Raw genomic sequence first — 23,537 nt, 5'->3', positions numbered from 1 at the left:
GTCTGTCTCGCCAAGACCACCCCATCTCCATCACTCTCAGAACGTGTAACCTCACTTCTAAGTTCCAATCACACTTGCATGCTACTTTGCAAATTACTTTATATTTCCCCAAGCTGTTTAATGGGCTTCCCTGGTAGCTCAGCTAGTAAAGAATCCGCCTGCAATGCAGGAGACCCCGATTCAATTCCTGGGTGGGGAAGATCCCCTGCAGAAGGGATAGGCTACCCACTCCAGTGTTCATGGGCTTCCCTGGTGGTTCAGAGGGTAAAGAATCCGCCTGCAATGCGGGAGACCTGAGTTCCATCCCTGGGTTGCGAAGATCCCCTGGAGGAGGGCATAGCAACCCACTCCAGTATCCTTGCCTGGAAAATCCCCACGGACCAAGGAGCCTGGGGTCACAAAAAGACGACTGAGGGACTAAGCACAAGTTGTTTGATATTCTTCAACCGGATTTTTTTAAAGTTATATTTATTGAGGTATAATTTACACGGAGTAAAACTCAATGGGGCGAGAGGTGGGGGAGGGGGCAGTGTGTTACATGAGACATGCCAGGATTAAGATCCCTGACCAAGGATGGAGCCTGAGACTCCTGCAGTGGAAGGGCAGAGTCTTAACCACGAGACTGCCAGGGAAACCCCCAGACTCAACTTTTGAGTGTATATTTTTATGAGTTTGGACAAACCTTTACAGTTGTGCAACCACCAGCTCAGATGCAGAACGTTTTCATCATCAATCCCCCTAGTTCCCAGTTCTCTCATGGTCATTTGTAATCAGCTTCTCCCTGACCCCGGCCTCTAGCCACTTCTGATGTGTTTTCTGTCCCTGTGCATTTTTTTTTTTTTTTCAGAATTTCAATGTGATTTTTCACTTGTCATCAGACATTCTGTCCTGGGGGTAAACTATAGTTTGATGTGTCAGCCCTTCCCCGCACCGCCTTTAAGGGTTTAAATTTTGCTCTATAGCTTATCCTGGCTTGAAGTGCTTATGTCATAGTGCTCAAATATTGTCTGATAATATAGTCCTGGAGGAGGAATTGCTGGGTCAGAAACTATACATTTCTTGTGGCACTTGATACTTTCTTGTTAGGTTATATTTCAAAAGTATTACTTCAGTTTATACTCCCTCTAAAAGTATGGGAGGGGATCTATTTTTCTCTACTCTTAACCAACAATTAGCTTTGTCATTAAAAGAAGAAAGATAAAAAAAAGATGACATTTTAATTTAAATCTCTTTTTTTTTCTTTTTACTGCTGATCAGGCTAAATTATTTTCTAAATTAATTAGTTAGTTTATTTTTGGCTGCACTGGTCTTCCCTGCTGCCCGAGGGCTTTCTCTAGTTGCAGGGGACAGGCTTCTCATTGCAAGGGCCTCTCTCGTTGCAGAGCACAGGCTCTAGGGCATGTGGGCTCAGTGGTTGTGGCCCACAGGCTTAGTTGCTCTGTGCCATGTGGGATCTTCCAGGATCAGGGATCAAACCCATGTCCCCTGCATTGGCAGGAGGATTCTTAACCATTAAACTATCAGGGAAACCCCAGGCTAAATTACTTTTATGTTACTTAGGCTTATGCAGTCTTATTTGTGAATACGGTCTGGTATTCTAGGATGTTTCTTCCCTGGACGTGTTACATTTTTCCCTTACAGATATAGGAATTTATTTATATTTAACTATCTTAATTCTTTCTTATAGATGTTGCAAAGTTTTGTTTCATCATTGTCTTTTTTTTCAAGGGGGTAGGGGGACTTTTTTTAACATAGAAAAATTTTTAATATTTATGAGAATATATTAGTACTTTAATTTGTTATTTTTTTATTTGTATGTCTAAAAAAAGCTGTTCCTGCTAGCTATCAGATACATCATCACCTGTATTTTGAGGGAGTAGGGTTAGGGGTTCTTCTATGGCTTCACTTTTTAATCCATCTGGAATTTAGTTTGTACATATAGGGTGTTTTACATATCTATGTATATCTTAGCCAATGAGCTCAGATATAAACACCATTTATTAAATTCCAACATCATTTATTAAATCATCTTCCATTTCCTCTTTGATTTGAAATTCTAACCTTATATTCAAAATACACATACTTGTGTATAAACCAGTGTACCTGTTTTGGAATATTCTATTCTGTCCTAATGAGGATCTCTTCTGGCAACAATATAATACCATTTTAATGTTTATACATTTAATATTTGATTTCATGTCTGTGACCATTTTCATTTAGGTTTAAAATACTTCTGATTCTCCCTACTTATTAGTTCTTCAGATGAAATTTACAAATATCTTCAATTTCAGAAAATTTTTTTGCTATTTTGATGGAAATTGAGCTAATTTTTAAAAATAAATATTCAGGGAGAAATATTTTTACAAAAGCAATTTTTTTTATCCAGGAAGATGATAAGTCTTTCTACTTATTCTTTTTCCATATTCCTGGGTAAAATTTTGTCATTGTATGTGTCTGTGTGTGCTAACTCGAATCAGTTGTGTCCGATTCTTTGCGACCCTAAGGACTGTGACCTGCCAGGTTCCTCTGTCCATGGGATTCTCCAGGCAAGAATACTGGAGCGGGTTGCTGTGCCCTCCTCCAGGGATCTTCCCCGCCGAGGGATCACACTCACGTCTCTTACTTCTCCACACTGGCAGGCGGGTTCTTTACCACTATAAGGACTACATATTTTAAAATAAACTTTATTTTCAAAAAAAAATTGCAAAGATAGTACAGAGAGTTCATATCTATCCTGCACCCAGTTTTCCCTTATCATTAATATATTAGTAGGATACACTTGTCACAATGAATGAACCAATGTTGGCACGTTATTATCAAAATCATACTTTATTCAGATTTTCTTATTTATAACCTAACATCCTTCCATTCCAGGATCCAGTCCAGGATATCACATGACATTTAGTCTTCATGTCTACTTAGGTATTTCTTTGCTGTGACAGTTTCTCGTGCTTTCCTTGCTTTTGTTGACCTTAATGGTTTTGAGCAGTACTGGTCAGATATTTTGGAGAATGTTTCCTCACTGGGATTTGTATGAAATTTCCCTTCATGATTAGATAAAAGTCTCATGGAGGAAGATCACAGAGGTAAATTGCCATTCTCATCACAGCATGTCAAAAGTACATGCTATCAACTTACAACTGTTGGTGTTGATGGTAGACATTTTCACATATTGTGGTATAGGGAAGTCATTTTGGCTTATGTGTGATTTGGCTTGAACATTGTGATAGCTAGCATGACTTGTCTTATGACCTGTCAGATATCTGGGGTGCATCTGCTTTAAGTACCATAACAAAAAGAATGCAATTCCCAGGTTGTTTAGAAGGTCCATTTTGAAGATAAGGATAGATGCTTTCCCCCTTCCCATGACATCAATGCAAGACAAGATTCCTTCTCTAGATAGCAAGGTCATGTGTAGGTGATTGTGGATGTGGTTCCAGTCACATTCCTGCATCACTGAGAACTTGAATTTTCTGAAGTATATCAAACTTAAGGACCCTACCAGCCATTCTCAAAATAGTATCTGCTAGCGCCAGCTGACACCTTATGGTCTTAAGGTCTTTCCTGGTAACCATGCAACCATTTTGGACCCCAAGCAATTCTTGCTTAAGAAGGACCCTTCTTACCAACTGTGCTGAGGGCACCCAGAGAACTCACAAAGGGACGCAAAGTTGGAGCCAGGCATTCAACTTCTGGATTCACTGTCAGGAGGATGAACCATGCTTTTCTCTATGATCAAAGCTTTCTGGCCTTTAGCAAAGGACCAACATACCCAGAGATGCAGAGCTTGGGCAGGAAAAGAAGGACGAAAAGGGTCCAACTGATGAGTGATGACTTCAGCCCCAGTGAATGTTGTGGTTGGAGGGGTGAAGGTGAGAGAGCCTGAGAGCCCAGCCCATCCACTGGTCAGCTGGGGAGACAGAAGCCCATAGACAGGGGTGCCTGCCTGAGGTCACTCTGCTTGTTGTGGACAGTGCCAGGGGGGCCAGGGTAATGGTGTCTCAATTTTAGTCTCAAAATTTTCCCTCTGCTTCACCTCTTTGCCTTTTCATAGGCCAGATCTTGTGTGACTTTTTTTTTTTTTTTGTCTGCACCACAAGGCTTACAGAATCTGAATTCTCAGACCAGGGATTGAACTCATGCCCTCTGCAGTGGAAATGCAGAGTCCAAACCACTGGACCACTAGGGAATCCTTTTGTGTGATTTTTCTTAAGCAGGACAAGGGGCTCTGGATTAAAATAGGTGAGAGGACTTCCCTGGTGGTACAGTGGATAAGAATCCACCCACCAATGCAGGAGACACAGGTGAGAGGACTTCCCTGGTGGTATAGTGGATAGGAATCCACCCACCAATGCAGGAGACACAAGTTTGATCCTTGGTCTCGGGAGATGCCATATGCCACGGAATAACTAAGCCTGTGCGACTGTTACTGAGCCCACACTCTAGGACCCTTGAGCCACAGCTACTGAGCCCATGAGCTGCAAGTACTGAAGCCCGCACAGCTAAAGCCCGTGCTCTGCAACTAGAGAAGCCCCCAGGAGAAGCCTGCACACTGTAATGAAGAGCAGCCCCCGCTTGCTACACTAGAGAAAGTCCAGGGGGCAGTGAAGACGCAGTGCAACCAAAACAAAAAATAAATAAATGATTTTCAACAAGAAGCATTAATCCAGCCCTGTGTATCTTTTGTAAACATTTAAAAATACATTGTAATGATCTCTACTGTCTTGAAATAGGGAACGCCATCTAGCTACACACAAAAAACATGCCAACAATTTCCCACAATGTCCCCTAGGTGGCAGTACCATCCCAGTTAAAAACTAACATTTTAGAAGGAAATGGCAACCCACTCCAGTATTCTTGCCTGGAGAATCCCATGGAGGAAGGAACCTGGTAGGCTACAGTCCACGGGGTCGCAGAGTCAGACACGACTGAGCGACTTCACTTTCACTTTCACTTTCAAGACACTTAAAAAACCTGGAATGCTTATAACTATTTAAAATGAAATAAAATTAATAAACCAATGATATTAATGTTTTAGGCAATAATTTAAGAATAATTTGTGCATATTGAACATTTAGCTTATGCATAAGAATATGGTATATCTGCCATTTGAGTTCAGTTCCGTTCAGTTCAGCTCAGTTGCTCAGTCGTGTTCGACTCTTTGGGACCCCATGAATCGCAGCAGGCCAGGCCTCCCTGTCCATCACCAACTCCCGGAGTTCACTCAAACTCATGTCCATCCAGTTGGTGATGCCATCCAGTCATCTCATCCTCTGTCGTCCCCTTCTCCTCCTGCCCCCAATCCCTCCCAGCATCAGAGTCTTTTCCAATGAGTCAACTCTTCTCATGAGGTGGCCAAAGTACTGGAGCTTCAGCTTTAGCATCAGTCCTTCCAAAGAAATCCCAGGGTTGATCTACTTTAGAATGGACTGGTTGGATCTCCTTGCAGTCCAAGGGACTCTCAAGAGTCTTCTCCAACACCACAGTTCAAAATCATCCATTCTTCGGCACTCAGCTTTCTTCACAGTCCAACTCTCACATCCATACATGACCACAGGAAAAACCATAGCCTTGACTAGACAGACCTTTGTTGGCAAAGTAATATCTCTGTTTTTGAATATGCTATCTAGGTTGGTCATAACTTTTCTTCCAAGGAGTAAGCATCTTTTAATTTCATGGCTGCAATCAGCATCTGCAGTGATTTTGGAGCCCCCCAAAATAAAGTCTGACACTGTTTCCAATATTTCCCCATCTATTTCCCATGAAGTGATGGGACTGGATGCCATGATCTTAGTTTTCTGAATGTTGAGCTTTAAGCCAACTTTTCACTCTCCTCTTTCACTTTCATCAAGAGGCTTTTTAGCTCCTCTTCACTTTCTGCCATAAGGGTGGTGTCATCTGCATATCTGAGGTTATTGATATTTCTCCCGGCAATCTTGATTCCAGCCTGTGTTTCTTCCAGCCCAGCGTTTCTCATGATGTACTCTGCATATAAGTTAAATAAGCAGGGTGACAATATACAGCCTTGATGTACTCCTTTTCCTTTTTGGAACCAGTCTGTTGTTTCATGTCCAGTTCTAACTATTGCTTCCTGACCTGCGTATAGGTTTCTCAAGACTAGAGATCTCTTCAAGAAAATTAGAGATACCAAGGGAACGTTTCATGCAAAGATGGGCTTGATAAAGGACAGAAATGGTATGGACCTAACAGAACTAGAAGATATTAAGAAGAGGTGGCAAGAATACACAGAGGAACTGTACAAAAAAGAGCTTCATGACCCAGATAATCACGATGGTGTGATCACTCACCTAGAGCCAGACATCCTGGAATGTGAATTCAAGTGGGCCTTAGAAAGCATCACTATGAACAAAGCTAGTGGAGGTGATGGAATTCCAGTTGAGCTATTTCAAATCCTGAAAGATGGTGCTGTGAAAGTGCTGCACTCAATATGCCAGCAAATTTGGAAAACTCAGCAGTGACCACAGGACTGGAGAAGGTCAGTTTTCACTCCAATCCCAAAGAAAGGCAATGCCAAAGAATGCTCAAACTACTGCACAATTGTGCTCATCTCACACACTAGTAAAGTAATGCTCAAAATTCTCCAAGCCAGGCTTCAGCAATACGTGAACCGTGAAGTTCCAGATGTTCAAGCTTGTTTTAGAAAAGGCAGAGGAACCAGAGATCAAATTGCCAACATCCACTGGATCATGGAAAAACCAAGAGAGTTCCAGAAAAACATCTATTTCTGCTTTATTGACTATGCCAAAGCCTTTGAATGTGTGGATCACAATAAACTCTGAAAAATTCTGGAAGAGATGGGAATATCAGACCACCTGACCTGCCATTTGAGTTATGATCCTAATTTTGATGGTATGCTTTGGCAAGAGATTTCATCTTGTGACTATAAAGATGAAAAATATTATATTTAAAACCAATTTTATAATGAAAACTTAAAGTTCAAAATTGTATAAGATAGACCATATGCTGGGCCATAAAGCAAATCAATAAATTTCAAAAGACTGTGAAACATACAGAGCACATTTATGATCACAAAAGTGTTAAATTAATACTCAGTAACTGTCAGACTTTATTTTTTTGGGCTCCAAAATCACTGCAGATGGTGATTGAAGCCATGAAATTAAAAGACGCTTACTCCTTGGAAAAAAAGTTATGACCAACCTAGATAGCATATTCAAAAGCAGAGACATTACTTTGCCAACAAAGATCCATCTAGTCAAGCCTACGGTTTTTCCAGTGGTCATGTATGGATGTGAGAGTTGGACTGTGAAGAAAGCTGAGCACCGAAGAATTGATGCTTTGGAACTGTGGTGTTGGAGAAGATTCTTGAGAGTCCCTTGGACTGCAAGGAGATCCAGCCAGTCTATTCTAAAGCAGATCAGTCCTGGGTGTTCATTGGAAGGACTGATACTAAAGCTGAAACTCCGATACTTTGACCACCTCATGCACAGAGTTGACTCATTGGAAAAGACTCTGATGCTGGGAGGGATTGGGGGCAGGAGGAGAAGGGGACGACAGAGAATGAGATGGCTGGATGATGGCATCACCAGCTGGATGGACATGAGTTTGACTGAACTTTGAGAGTTGGTGATGGACAGGGACGCCTGGCGTGCTGCGATTCATGGGGTCCCAAAGAGTCGGACACGACTGAGCAACTGAACTGAACTGAACTGAACAAAAAGATAGTTAGAAATTTCTCAAATATATGGAAAAGAACAGCATAATTCTAAATAATCCATAGGACAGATTAAAAAGTCACAAGTGAAATTAGAAAATATTTTTAGTTGATTAGATAAAACACTAAAATTTGTGGGACACAATTAATTAGTACATAGAAATATTTTTTGTACAGTTTTAAACGTTCATATTAGAAAAAAGATTGAAAATAAATTATCTAAGTTTCCAAATTAAGGGAGCAAATTAAACCCTAAATAAGTAGAAGGAAAGACATATAACAGAAACTAATGAAATAGAAAGCAAACAATAGGGAAAAAATGCACAAACTCAACCTTTTTATAGGAAAACATTAAAAAAAAATCTATCCAGAGTTTTCCATGATCAAGAAAAAAATGAGAGAAAACAGAAACTACCATCATAAGGAATGAAAAGATAGTTATCACAGTGAAAGGAAAAAAGGAACTATAACCAACTTTATGTCTGTACACTTGATAATATAAATAAATGGACGCATTCCTGGAGAAATTAACAAACTGACCCAAGAAGAGATAGAAAACCTGAAAGACTCTCCGTGTGTGTGTGAGTGTGTGTGTGCGCGCACGCACACGCACGTTCGTCGCTCAGTTGTGTCTGACTGTTTGCAACCCCAAAGACTGTAGCCTGACAGGCTCCTCTGTCCATGGGATTCTCCAAGCAAGAATACTGGAGTGGCTTGCGAGTCACTTCTCCAGAGGATTTTCCTGACCCAGGGATCGAACCCTGGTCTCTTGCATTGCAGGTAGATTCTTTACCTACAGGGATAGGGGAAAAGACTCTCTATACTAAGTTAATTTAATATGTAACTTAAATTATTCCCAGAAAAAATTCCAAGCCCAGATAGCTTCACTGATGAAGTCTATCAGGTATTTAAAGGGAGGAAAGCTACCAAGTTTATACAAACTTTTTCAGAAAATGGAAAAGAGAAATTTTCCATAACTCACTTAATGAGGTCAATATAGCCTAGCCTCATTATCAAAATTTAACAAAAGCATTGCAGAAAGAGAAAACTATAGACCAATATCCCTTAAAAACTTAGATGTAAGTAACTTGAACAAAATATTAGCAAATTAAATCTATCAATATATAAAAGAGACAATGTCATGAAGTAGTGAAGCTTATCCTGGCAAATAAGGCTAGCCCAATATTTGAAAATGAGTTCAGTAACTTCCCACATGTACAGAAATAGAGGAAAAAATAATCATATTCTTATCTAGTAGACGCTCCATTATTCCCACCCAGACTATGAGTGCCTGAGGACAGGCTTGGATCTTATTCCCGACTGTCTATCACAGTTCCAGAATATAGTTGCTACCCAGTCAATATCCATTTAATGAGTTAAAACTTGTACGAATTTTCTTGCATTCTTCTTCTTTGTGTTAAATTTTAATTAAAATAGATTCCTTTTCAAGTAAATAAATAAAAATTCTAAACAATTTAGAAATAAAAAAGAAACTTTTGCAATCTTACAAATGTTTTCTATGGAAAAAAATCAACAAGAAACATCATTCTTAATCCTGCTATATCGGGTGCATTCTCTTTTCTGTTGGGAGGAGGCAGGATGCCCTCTCTCACCACCTCTGTTTGGTATTTCCCTGGACATCCTAACCCCTGGAGTGAAGAAAGGTGGGGAGAGGGAGGAGGAAGTAAGGCATGAAGATTGGAAAGGAAAAAGTAAAAACCTTTCTCATGTACAACATGATTGTTTATGCAGTGAGTCCTAAGGAATCTGCAAAAAACTGCTAGAAGCAACTTAAAATATTGCAAAAATCAATTGTATTTATAAATACTACCGACTAAAGTAAAAGTGTCACAGCATCAAAGCATCTTCCAAATGACACGTGCAGTATCATCAAAACTGTAAAATACTTAGGAATATATTATCAAAATATATGCACGACGTGTACAGTGAAACTAGAAAACATTGCTGAAAGAAATGAAAGGGAGCCTGAAAAATGGAAGGGTAAACCATATTCACGGGTTGGAAGGCTGGATTTTAAGCTGTCGATGCTCTACAAATTGACCTATAGATTCAATGTGACCCATTAATGCCTCTCCCAGGTTTTTGCTCGAGAGAAATGAAGATATATGTCCCACTTCTGGCCTTGTACACAGAGGCCAAAACAACTTTATTCAGAGTAGCCCCATGTGAAAAGAATGCAAGATGTGCAGTAACAAGTGAATTATATGAGCAGTCCATGTTCATTGAACTTTTAAACATTATTAGATATGCAAAGTGGAAAAAAATTAAGCCCCTCTGTTCCCTATCACTAACCTCTGCTGATGCTTGCAGGTTCAGAGCTTTGCCACTTTGCCTGCCTGGTATGTAGTCCTTGGCTTCCCTAGTGGCTCAGCAGTAAAAAAAAAAAAAAAAAAATCTGCCTGACAGTGCTGGAGATGTGAGCTCAATACCTGGTTCGGGAAGTTCCTTTGGAGAAGGAAATGGCAACCCATTCCAGTATTCTTGCCTGGAGAATTAGTTAGACAGCAGAGCCTGGTGGGCTACAGTCCACGGGGTCACAAAGAGTCTGACACGACTGAGCAACTAAATGACAATATGTAGTCCTTAGGGCTGCCTCCAGCTGAGGCCTCCTGCCACAGCTCTTCTGGAAATTCTATTGAGGTTGGGCCAATCCTCCAAGTCATAATAAAGTGACTAAATTTACCTGAGATGTGTCATGCTTCAGGAGACGTGGCAGCGCTGGGCACCAGGCCAAGAATTCCGAGTCTCTGCCAGCCTTGCAGACTGGCTATCTACAGCTACCCGTTTGGGTCTGCTGCCTTGGAGTTCCGAGGACCAGCCTTGGGAAGAATCAGATCCCCTGCTTTGTGCGCCCTCTTGTGGCAGCATCTTAAAACGACGCATAACTGCAGGTGAGCTGGGTACCACACATCCAGCTTGAGGTGGAGATTCATTTCGTGAGCTTGGATCAAACTTCTCATGGATCATAAACTGGAGAAGCTGCAAGGCTAGTTCCCTTTCTTGGAGCAAACTTTTGTATTCGGCAAGGAGAGATCTCTCTATGGAAGAGGTTTTCCAGCACCTTCTTTTGGACGTCTCCCCGACTGTCACTCACAGCATTAAATGCTGTTTCTTTCCCATTCACAGGGTGCGCTCCTGGGATGCATGTTCGTGAACATGACGTCACTTCCCAGACCACACTGATCGGATCAAGGCTGGCCACTTGGCAAATCTGGACCAACCAGGTTTCTTACCCTGGAAATTTGCAAAGAAAGTGACACAGAGACACTGAGTAACTAGGTCTATAATAAAGGACACGAGAGTTGTAGGGTAGCGGCTTCCTTGGTTCTTCTTTGCCATCTCCATGCGGATTGAGTAGGAGAGAAAGTTGATCTATTGATAAGGAGACACAGGGCAAACGTACAGAAAGAAGCCAGAGTGAGGATGGAGAGAGGCCCCTCTGTGTTCGCAAATTTAGGCCCCACTGAGGTCTGGCTGCATCCAGCTTTCAGGCTCTAAGATGCTCCTAGACCTTTTTATTTACGCCTCCGTAGGTCTTAAGCTATCTGAAGTCCTACCACATCCCTCTAGTTGCTGGCCTCTGCTGCTACTCATTCATTCTCTCATTTGCTTAGTCATTCAGCAAATAACAATTGACCATTTGTATGTATCAAGTATTGCTATAGAACTTGGGGGGAAAACATGAACAAAAAGAAAAATGTGCTCTCATCTCTCTCACAGAGAGAACAGCAAGTGCAAAGATCCTGAGGTAGGAGGTGTTTGAAGAGCAGCAAGGAAGCAAGTATGACGAGAGGAGTGAGTGAGGATGGAGATGAGGTCAGAGTTGTGGAGGGAGCATGGGGTCGGGGAGGCTGTGTGTCTGTGTGTGTGGAGGTGGCCCAGTGCCTCGTGGGCATTTGAAAGGACTTTGACTCTTGCTCTGAGTTAGACAGGAAATGATCAGAGGGGCTAAAGTATGGAAAACTAGGTAGGGTTCAATCCCTGGATTGGGAAGATCCCCTGGAGGAGAAAGTGGCAACCCACTCCAGTATTCTTGGCTGGGAAATGCCATGGACAGAGGAGCCTGGCAGGCTACACTCCATGGGGTCACAAAGAGTCAGACATGACTTAGCAATTGAGCACGTGATTCTAGTACACTTTTCAAAGGTTATGTGTAATCAGACATTGGTGTTCATTTCAGAGCCTGGGAAGATCCATTCGAGATGCTGAAACTGCAAAAGCATCCCAGGGCAGGTGGCGAACCTCCCTGGAGGGTGCGGGTCTGGGTCCTTGGCAGCAATTGGGATGCATTTGTAGAAAGAATGGGGGCTCAGAGAGGTTGGGCTTGCGTTCTGGCTTCTTGACATCCTCAGGTCTTTGCCTATTTGATTTATTCTCTTGTAAGAATTTCCATCTCTCTTCTCCCAAGAGACTGGGAACTGAAAGGTGGGCTGGATCTGGTCCCCTCCTGCTTGGGAGAGGGGACCCATCACCCTGCCCAGATCCCTCTCAATAGGCAAAACTGTGGGGCAACGGGGAGGGGAGGCCTGCACTGAGCGAGACAGATCAGGGATCCCCCTGGTCTTTGCATTTTAAACAATTGGGAATCTTCCTCGAATTCACAGTATAAATCCTTTCTCCTATTTCATGGACACACAGGGTCTTCCCAGTGGTTCTTTCTTTGTCCCACTTTTGATAGGCATCTGTACTGAGAAGCAATGTCTTTTAAAATATAATTTATTTATTTATTTATCTTTGGCTGTGCTGGTTCTTTGTTGCCGTGAGAGCTTTTCTCTAGTTGCAGAGACAGGGGGACTACTCTTCATTTTGGTGCAGTGAGGTGGCTTCTCCCACTGGGGACATGGGCTCTGGGACGCACAAGTTGAAGTTCCCAGCCTCTAGACCTTGGGCTCAGTAGTTGGGCAACACGGGCTTAGTTGCTCTGAGGCATGTGGAATCCTTCCAGACCAGGGATCGAACCCATGTCTCCTGAATTGGCAGGTGGATTCTCCACTGCTGAGCCATCAAGGAAGCCTGAAACAGTGTTTTAATGCAAGAAAAACTGCAGTCCAAGTGCCATTATAAATGACAACAGAGGCTGGAGCGGATGGGGCCGCCCAGAAAGCAAGTTGCCATCCTGTGCAAAGGGAGGGTCAGATTTGAGTTGCTGCCCTGTGGGATGGGGGTCCAAGAAGGCCAGATCATCTGAATTTTAAAGACAAGTGAAGTCTCTGGAGAGTCTTCTGTTGAGCCAGCATCAGCATCCAGAACAACAGCCACATCCTGGTCATCCCAGCCTTGGGCAGATCTGGCCTGCAGGTCACCAGACCTGGGCCCCAGGCCTCTGGAGAAGGGCTTTCCTCCCCCAGTGTTAGTCTTGCCCCTTGATGCTCAGTGGGGCCAGGTCTGTGTCCCCCCTGGAATGACTTACCTCCATCTCTTTTGCATGGGAGGGGACTAGCTTATTTTAGAGTTGACTTTCTCTGTCTCTTGCCATCCTAGGGATTGAGTCAGAGTGCCCATTGGTCTATGGGACAACCTCTCATTGCCTCAAAGTGAAGTTAATGGAGTCTGTATCAAGGTTCACTTCAGTTCAGTTCAGTCGTTCAGTTGTGTCCGACTCTTTGCGACTCCATGAACTACAGCACGCCTGGCCTCCCTGTCCATCACCAACTCCAGGAGTTTACCCAAACTCATGTCCATTGAGTCAGTGATGTCATCCAACCATCTCCCCCTCTGTCATCCCCTTCTCCTCCTGCCCTCAATCTTTCCCAGCATCAGGGTCTTTTCAAATGAGTCAGTTCTTCACATCAGGTGGCCAAAGTGTTGGAGTTTCAAACTCAACATCAGTCCTTCCAATGAACACCCAGGACTGATCTCCTTTAGAATGGATTGGTTGGATCTCCTTGCAGTCCAAGGGACTCTCAAGAGTCTTCTCCAACACCACAGTTCAAAAGCATCATTTCTTCTGTGCTCAGCTTTCTTTATAGTCCAACTCTCACATCCATACGTGCCTACTGGAAAAACCATAGCCTTGACTAGATGGACCTTTGTTGACAAAGTAATGTCTCTGCTTTTAATATGCTGTCTAGGTTGGTCATAACTTTCCTTCCAGGGAGTAAGCATCTTTTAATTTCATGGCTGCAATCACCATCTGCAGTGATTTGGGAGCCCCCCAAAATAAAGTCTAACACTGTTTCCATTGTTTCCCCATCTATTTCCCATGAAGTGATGGGACCAGATGTTTGTAATCTTACTACTTAACAACTTCAGTTCAGTCACTCAGTTGTTTAGAAAAGAGTTTCATAATTTTTAAGTCAGATCAATTCTTCCTACTCTTTGTGACCCCATGGACTATACAGTCCATGGAATTCTCTGGGCCAGAATACTGGAGTGGGTAGCCTTTCCTTTCTCCAGGGGATCTTCCCAACACAGGGATCAAACCCAGGTCTCCTGTATTGCAGGCAGATTCTTTACCAGCTGAACCACAAGGGTAGCCCAAGAATACTGGAGTCGGTAGCCTATTCCTTCTCCAGGGGATCTTCCTGACCCAGGAATTGAACCGGGGTCTCCTGCATTGCAGGCAGATTCTTTACCAACTGAGCTATCAGGAAAGTCCACATAACAACTTACCATGATGCTTTAAAAGTCCTGTTACTTGATGTCCAGCACTTGCATAGTGAGACCACACTCTCTGGAAAAAATTATGAAACTCCTTTCTACCAGTTCTGCCAGGTGATCTTTATACACATCCGGAACTAGCTTTAACTGAAGGAGTCCCACAGTGCTCTGTTGTACAAAATAAAACAGAGGCCACTCCTTAGGGTGAGACACGTTTTCATTTTATTTTACAAAGTGACACTGGTTTTTAACATTTATGTTTCATGTAAACAATATTGTGTTTCTACTTCTATATGTCTTACAGCTGCTCACCACCAAAAGTCAGTTTCCATCCATCACTATACAGTTGACCACTTTCCTCTCCCTCCCTTCCGAGGTCCAGCCCCGGTAGATCCAGGGAATTTGAAGCGGGGATGGAGTCGGCGAGGAGAGACTTATTTATTTAGAAATATAAAGAGAGATTAGGAAAGAATAGTGTAGTAGGAAAATTAGTGGAGAAAAGATGCTGAATAACTTGGTTTACATGGAGAATCAATAAAGTTCCAAGACAAGGAACTTGCACCATCTATGTAGGCCACTGGCACCTGCTTGAATAGCAGATGGTGCCCTGCCTTGGGCTCCCTCTCGCCTGGGCCTTAGAAGCCAGGGCAAATAAGTAGACACGGTGAGCCTCCACGCTCCAGATGGGAATTCAGCCAGAAAAGGGAGAAAAGAATGACACGGGGGAGCCAAGCATCGGTGCCAGACCCACAACTTTATTTTCAAAAGCAGCTTATATACCCCAAGTTGTACATAAAGAAATAATGGAATATGCAGAGTTATTCAGGGGCAGCAGTCCTGACCCTTATTGAGACCAAGCTTTCTTTTTGCATACCTTCCTGTATACAAAAGGTCTTAGGTGGTTTTACATCATCTTCTGGCTGGGGGGCCTGTTAACATTTTTATGGCTCTTTTCCTAGATAAATGTCTATCAACCAGAAAACTCTTTTTCCCTTGAAGTGTTTTTTCTTTAATCTGCATCACCCTCAAAGTACTAAATGAAGTTACATTCCTGTAGAACAAAGGTGCAGTGGATTATAACAAAGAAAGTACTTAACTCAAAGATCTAATGTTGCTAATACCAGGGCTACTACCTGTTTTTTCTACATGCTAACTACATCAACAAATAAAAGATATGAAAATTTGGCAGCAAGTATTGGCTCAACAAATGAAACCCTTAATCAGTCCTATTCTAAAAGATTTTGACTCCTGGAAGCCCCTACATTCTAGGATGTTTTAAGCTTCCTGTGCCTCTCGGGTTGGGAGGCTGTAAACAATCACATGCGCAGCTGTAAGAGTCCTGTAGGTAGGCTAGAAAGCCATCAGAGGGGTTTTTGGATTGAAACACCCTTATTATGCCCAGGAGACTTATTATCTAAAAGTTCTAAATTAACTTTTTCCAGAAAAAGGTGGTTGGGGGACAGCCCCCTGTTAATGTCAGAAGAGTAGGTGGAAAGCATAATATAGTAAGGCAGGCAGATTCTGGTTTGGGGGCAGATGTACGAGCAGATCCAGCAAGGCTCCCTTAAGGTTCAACTCACCTTTGCCCGTTGGGCCCCTTAACCTCATGACCTTTGCCATGGCCGGGACTCCTTGTGCTGGCTCCCGGCAAACCACTATCTGGTCTCTGGACATATGTATCTGTTTGTGTTTGATTTGGTTTGTTCACTTGGTTGGTTGGTTGGTTGGTTGGTTGGTTGGTTTTTTATCATTCACATGAGTCAAATCTTATGGGAGTACTCTTTCTCAGTTTGACTTATTTCACTTAGCATCATAACCTCAAGATCCACGCATATTGTTGCAAATGGCAAGATACTCAAAGATCTAATGTTGCTAATAGCAGGGCTACTACCTGTTTTTTCTACATGCTAACTACATCAACAAATAAAAGATATGAAAATTTATACCTGATGGTATTCTATTCTATATATACACACCATGTCTTCTTTGGCTTCCCAGGTGGATCTAGTGGTAAAGAACCTGCCTGCCAGTGTAGGAGATGCAAGACACAGTTTCGATCAGGAAGATCCCCTGGAGGAGAAAGGGGCACCCACTCCAGTATTCTTGCCTGGGAAATCCTATGGACAGAGAAGCCTGGTGGGCCACAGTCCAGGGGGTCACAGAGAGTCGGACATGACTGAGTGACTGAACACACACATGAACACACACAGGAACACACATGTCTTCTTCAACTGTTCATCCCTTAATGGACACTTAGGTTACTTCCATATCTTTGCTATTGTAAATAATGCTGCAATGAACATAGGCGGGCATGTATTACTTCAAATTAACGTTTCTGTATTTGGATAAATACCCAAAAGTGAGATAGCTGGATCATATGGTTCTGCTCTGGATTTTTGAGGAATTTTATACATTTCCAGAATGACTACACCAATTTATATTCTCATCAACAGTGCATTTGGGATCCTCTTCTCTACATCCTTGCCCAAACTTGTTATTTCTTGTCATTTGTTTGTTTGTTTTTTTGGCCATGCCACATGCATGCAGGACACCAGTTATCCAACCAGGGACTGAACCCGTGCCCCTGCACTGAGAGCACACAGTCCTAGGCATGGGACCACCAGGGACATCCCTCTTGTCTTTTTAGTAACAGCCATTTTGACAGGTATGAGATGATATCAGGATGAGACACTTTACACATGCTCATGGAAGAAGGCACTCTTCTGTGGGATATATTTTAGGGGAACTCTCCCCTCAGTATGTGAACTGAGAATTTCCAGCAGTACAAGCTGGATTTAGAAAAGAAAGAGGAACCACAGGTCAAATTGCCAGCATCCACTGGATCATAGAAAAAGCAAGAGAATTCCAGAAAAACATCTACTTCTGCTTCACTGACTACACCAAAGCCTTTGACGGTGTGGATCACAACAAACCGTGGAAAATTCTGAAAGAGATGGGAATACCAGACCACCTTACCTGCCTCCTGAGAAATCTGTATGCAGGTCAAGAAGCAACAGTTAGAACCAGACACGGAACAACAGACTGGTTCCAAATCAGGAAAGGAGTGCGTCAAGGTTGTATATTGTCACCCTGCTTGTTTAACTTCTATGAAGAGTACATCAAGTGAAATGCCAGACTGGATGAAGCACAGTAGAAATCAAGATTGCTGGAAGAAATATCAACAACCTTAGATATGCAGATGACACCACCTCCTTGGAAGAAAAGCTATGACAAACTTAGACAGTGTACTAAAAAGCAGAGACATTACTTTGCCAACAAAGGTCCGTCTAGTCAAAGCTATGGTTTTTCCAGTACTCATGTATGGGTGTGAGTGTTGGACCACAAAGAAGGCTGAGCGCCGAAGAATTGATGCTTTTTGAACTGTAGTGTTGGAGAAGACTCTTGAGAATCCATTGGATGGCAAAGAGATCAAACCAGTCAATTCTTCCTGAATCTTCATTGGAAGGACTGTTGCTGAAACTGAAGTTCCAGTACTTTGGCCACCTGATGTGAAGAACTGACTCATTTGAAAAGACCCTGATGCTGGGAAAGATTGAAGGCAGGAGGAGAAGGGGATGACAGAGGATGAGATGATTGGATGGCATCACCAACTCAATGGACATGAGTTTGAGCAAGCTCCAGGAGATGGTGAAGGGCAGGGAAGCTTGGTGTGCTACAGTCCAGGCAGTCACAAAGAGTCAGACATGACTGAGCAACTGAACAAGATGAGACAATGGCTGAAAGCAAAGAGGAATTAAAGAGCCTCTTGAAGAAAGTGACAGAGGAGAGTGAAAAGGCTGGTTTAAACTCAACATTCAAAAAACTAAGATGATGACAGATAAACAGGTAGAAATTGTGTAGTATAAGTATATCCTGTGAAATAATTGGGACTACTATATTTATACTTCCCAGGTGGCTCAGTGATGAAGAATATGTCTGCCAATGCAGGAGGAGATGCGTGTTCAATCCCTGGGTTTAGAAGATCCTCTGGAGAACAAATGGCAACCCGCTCCAGTATTCTCGCCTGGGAAATCCCATGGACAGAGAAGTCTGGCGTGCTGCAGTCCATGGGGTCACAGAGTTAGACATAACTTAGTGACTAAACCACCACCATCATATCTGTATCTATATTTGTCTGTCTATCTACCCAACTGGTTCTAGTACTCTGGAGAAACCTGATTAGTACACCCTGTCTACCCATTAGACTCCTTCCAACTCTCAGGTTCCTGCCTCCTAAAACCAGGCACCTGCCTTGTCCTTGCCCACACTACCCTCACCACAGAGAACAAGCTCAGTCTGGGTCTCCCTCGCCTCCCTCAACCCAAGACTAACCCTCTGACCAGCCCCCTCCTGCCTTCCAAAGTTGTGCTCGAGTCTCAACAAGATGTGACTTCTGATTCCCCATCTTCCTCTCATCTTGAATGCAGATACAGGCCTTGTTTGTTCTAAGTCCTGGGTGTTCCTAGCTCTGCAGTTGCTTCCCTGCCCTCCTGTGAACTCCACTTCTTCCGGGCTTGGTCTTAGTTTCCCAGGATTATGAACATCTAGTACAACCGGGTGCTGTGGCACCAAAGTGCGTTATCACTACATGCGCTTGGAGCTGAGGACACCCAGGAGGCCAGGTCCATCTTCAGAATGAGCTAACAATGTGTAAGGAACTCTCAGCTTCCCCCTCTTTCCTGCTCTCCTTTTATCCCTCTGTATTTCTTTTCCTCCTGCTTTATTTTCCTGGCTTCATCACATGGTGTATAGGTTTGCTATGCTCACAAGAATGCCACATAATAAACCATCCCCAAACACAGTGGCTTAAAACAACAATCATTTCCCCCCCACCCCTTTGGCTTTGCACAAAGGCTGGGGCAGTTCTGTTAGTCTAGGCTGGGGTTGACAAGATAACTGCTTCAAGCTGTGGCAATTGCAGCAGCTTTGGCTTTCCCTGGTCTGTGGGCAGTTGGGATAGCTCTGATCCAAGTGGGTTCATTCTGGAGTCCAGCTTGATGGGGAAGCAGCTGCCTAGGGGAAGGGCTTTTTATGGTGACGGCAGAAGCCTACGGAGCTTCTTAAGGCCTCGGCTTGGAATCAGCATGCTGTCACTTCTCTTCCATTCCATTGGCCAAAGCAAGTCACACAATCAAGCCTCAAATCCGAGAGTGCAGAATTACCCTGCCCCAAATGAGGCCATGGCAGGGGTGTGGATACAGGGAGGGGTGAAGAACTGGGGCCATTACATCTCTCTGTCACACCTGGTCAGTGCTCATTCTGTACTATTTATCCCACACGTTGGCTTGTAAATTCTCTGGGTTTTAAATGTGCACCCAGGAGCATTTAAAACTATTGTCTGCAAGGATTTCTTTAACTTGATTTTCTCAGGAGATCATTTTTAGCTGCAGAGAGTACAGAGGGCCAGGCTGCTTGTGGTACTTGAAAAAAAAATAGAAGAGCTTTTTCAAAAAAAAAAAAAAATCCATCAGCCATGAGTCGGGGTTTTAGGATCAAGGCTGGGGGCTCCATCACTGTGAACTAGAAATGTCGATTAGCAGATTCATTAGAATGCAGCTGCCAGGGCTGAGGCCAAGGATGAGACCTCTGGGTCAGACCAAAGCTTTCAATTCATCTGCAAGATTGAAGGGAAAAGATTAATCAAAAGCTGTATGCCAAGGGCAGTCGACACGTTATCTCATTTAATGCTCACCACAGCCCCGTAAAGCCGGTCTTTTTGAACACACGGAATAGAGCACTTCCATCTGTGCAATTATAATACCTCTCCCTGGGTAATTACTTGAATGGAATTTTGTAGAGTGTGATGCAGTCCATTTCCCAGCATCACTGGAAAATTATGAAACACAGGTCAAGTCCCCTCACCTTCAGGTTGTACCAAGAAGCTTGCTTAACAGAAAATCCAGTGTAATGTCACTCATTACACGTGTAGGCAAGGTCTCCAAGACAACCTGCAACCCAGAGGATAAGGCTGCTCTGTGGTGCCTCCCATTCCCTTGTTGACCTCGGTTTTGGCTCCCCAGGTACCATCCCTGGGATGCTCTGTGGTCTGGGAACAGGCTGACAACCCGCCAGCTCTCCTGGAAGAACCAGGGACCCTCAGAGCCCCCAAGTCCACGCCTTCTCTTTCCATCTACGTTGGTTGTCACTTGGGGCTCTCTGCCAACAGAACAGGAGCCACTCACTCTTCAGCTGCCTTTGGTCAACAGGTTTGGAGACTGGGGAAGAGAGGGGTGGAGGAGACACAGGGCAGGCAGGAGGAAGCACTGACCTGTTTCCTGCTCTTCTCCATCATTTTATCTTCTCTATTTCTCCATTTTTCATTTGCCTATATCTGGCTATATCTGACCACCCCTTCCTTTCCTTTCATCCCGTCAGGAAAGAGAAAGTAATAAGATACTATTTTCTAGTTGAGGAAACAAGCCTCTAAAAGCTTTCCCAAGGCCACTAAGGCAGGCAGTGGGAGAACTGAACTTGAACTTGGAGAGGTAGGAGCCTCCACCCCGCGCGTCCCTGCTCACACCACACTTAGGTTTGTTTATCACAGAGCTTCTCACAAAGATCACCTAGCCGGGGGGAGTGAGTAAAAGATTCCAGTTCAGCAGGCCTGGAGAGGGACCTGTGAAAGTGAAAGTTGCTCAGTCGAGTCTGGCTCTTTGCAACCCCATGGACCACACAGTCCATGGAGTTCTCCAGGCCAGAATACTGGAGTGGGTAGCCATTCCCTTCTCCAGAAGATCCTCCCAACCCAGGGGTCGAACCCAGGTCTCTTGCATTGCAGGCAGATTCTTTACCAGCTGAGCCACAAAGGAAGCCTGGAGAGGGAGCTGGGAACCTGCATTTCTAACAAGCTCCCACGTGGTGCTAATGCTGCCGGACCACTTTGACTAGCCAGAGAGCTTAGTTGCTCAATCATGTCTGACTCTTTGTGACCCCATGGACTGCAGTCCCCCAAGCTCCTCTGTCCATGGGATTTTCCAGGCAAGAATATTGGAGTGGGTTGCTGTGCCCTCCTCCAAGGGATCTTCCCGACCCATGGATCAAACCCGGGTCTCCTGCACTGCAGGCAAATTCTTTGCAGTCTGAACCACCAGGGAAGTCCAGAGTACAGTGCTTTACTTTAAAGAACGTCTATGTGTATTATTCCTCTTTTTTTTTTTAAAGCACAGAAGATCTTTTTATTTAAGCAAGTTGATACATATAAGTTGGCAGAGACAGCTAAGCAATTTACATAACATCTCCCTCGTTTTAAACGGCAACATATGTGGTTACTATATCAAAAATTTAGCAGTTTTGCTACAGAAGTTTTAAAACCCTTACCTATCTGCCTAGGTTTGCATGTTTTTCACTATCTCCAATAAAGCAAACCAGGTATTATTCCTCTTGATTCTTGCTGCAACCTGGCAGGGCTGGGAGGGCAGGAGCTAGTGCATTTATATTTTAAAGATGAGGAGGCTCAAGTCCAGAGACTTGGCATGATGTTTCTGAGGCCTCCTGGGTAGCCGGCAGCATCAAAATTGGAACTCAGGCTTCTGATTAAAAAAACGTATGCCAGGTTGGCCACGCTGCTTGGCTACTAAGACCTGTGTGAAGCTGTGAATCCCAGCCTGCTGGGTACAGCCCTGTGGCTGCAACAAACGCATCATGTGTGTTTGATGTCATCCATGTCCCCTTCTCTAAGCTCAGCCTTGAAATTGTGGTTATTGTCCTATTACTCCCAGATCTCACTGTTCCTGACCTAGTGAGGTGCCCCAGTAAAGTGAAAGACTTCAGAAAAGTTGTGTGTGGTTGTGGGTGGAGAACACACGTATCTCAGAGTGCAGAGATCCCAGTTTCCTGTGTGGGATCAAGTGTGCTTTGTGGGCTGTCCTTGGCAGTGGAAATGGGACATATAAATTATACATTGAAATAATAGAGGCTGCTGCAATCCGCCAGAAGGTCTGTGATGGCAGAGATGGTGGACTTCTTTGCTGGGGTGCCGTGAACTGTGCCAAGGGCACCCAGAGAACTCAAGAAGGGTCGGGAGGTTGGGGCCAGGCATTCAACTTCTGGGCTTGCTGTCAGGAGGGAACCATGCTTTTCTCCATGGTAAAGCTTGCTGCCCTTTAGCAAAGGACCAACATACCCAGAGATGCAGATCTTGGGGAGGAAAAGAAGGACAAAAAGGGTCCATTCGATGAGTGATGACTTCAGCCCCAGTGACTCTGTGAATGTTGTGGTTGGAAGGGTGAAGGTGAGAGAGTCTGAGAGCCTACCCCATCCATCCACTGGTCAGCTGGGGAGACAGAAGCCCATAGATGGGGACGCCTGCCCGAGGTCACTCTGCTTGCTGTGGACAGTGCCAGGAGGGCCAGGGTAATGGCTTCTCAATTTAAGTCTTAAGTTTTTCCTCTGTTTCACCTCTTTGCCTTTTCATGGACCAGATCTTTCTGTGACCTTTTTTTTTTTTTTGGCTGCACCACAAGGCTTACAGAATCTGAATTCCCCAACCAGGGATAAACCTAGGCTCCCTGCAGTGGAAGTACAGAGTCCTAACCATTGGACCATCAGGGAATCCTCTTGTCTGACTTTTCTTAAGCAGGACAAGGGGCTCTGGATTAAAAGAGGTGGCAAGACTTCCCTGGTGGTACGTGCTAAGTGGCTTTAGTCATTTTTGATTCTTTGCAACCCCATGGACTGTAGCCTGCCAGGCTCCTCTGTCCATGGGATTCTCCAGGCAAGAATACTGGAATGGGCTGCCATGCCCTCTTCCAGGGGATCTTCCCAACCCAGGGATTGAACCCACGTCTCTTATGTCTCCTGCATTGGCAGGCAGGTACTCTACCACTAGCACCACCTGGGAAGCCCTGGTCAGACTGTGGGTAAGAATCAACCTGCTAATGCAGGGGAGGACTCAGTTCATCTGTCGAGTGAGTGGGTTCAATCCCTAGTCCAGGAAGATTCCACATGCCATGGAGTAACTAAGCTGGTATACCACAGCTACTGAAGCCCACGTGCCTAGAGCCCGTGCCCTGCAACAAGAGAAGCCACCGCAACGAGAAGCCCATGCACAACAATGAAGACCCAGTGCAACCAAAAAATAAAGTAAACAAATAATTTTTAAAATAAATTATTTTAAAAAACAGCAGGGCAGCCAACTTTAGAGACTGGGAGAGAAGGACTCGTTGTGGGGGTGTACATGAAAAAGAGGCAAAATCTTGGGCATCAGGGAGAGACACACTCCAAC

The sequence above is a fragment of the Oryx dammah genome, unplaced genomic scaffold (genome assembly GCF_014754425.2).
Source record: "Oryx dammah isolate SB20612 unplaced genomic scaffold, SCBI_Odam_1.1 HiC_scaffold_16, whole genome shotgun sequence".
Lineage (NCBI taxonomy): Eukaryota > Metazoa > Chordata > Mammalia > Artiodactyla > Bovidae > Oryx > Oryx dammah.
This window is presented reverse-complemented; position numbering follows the sequence as displayed.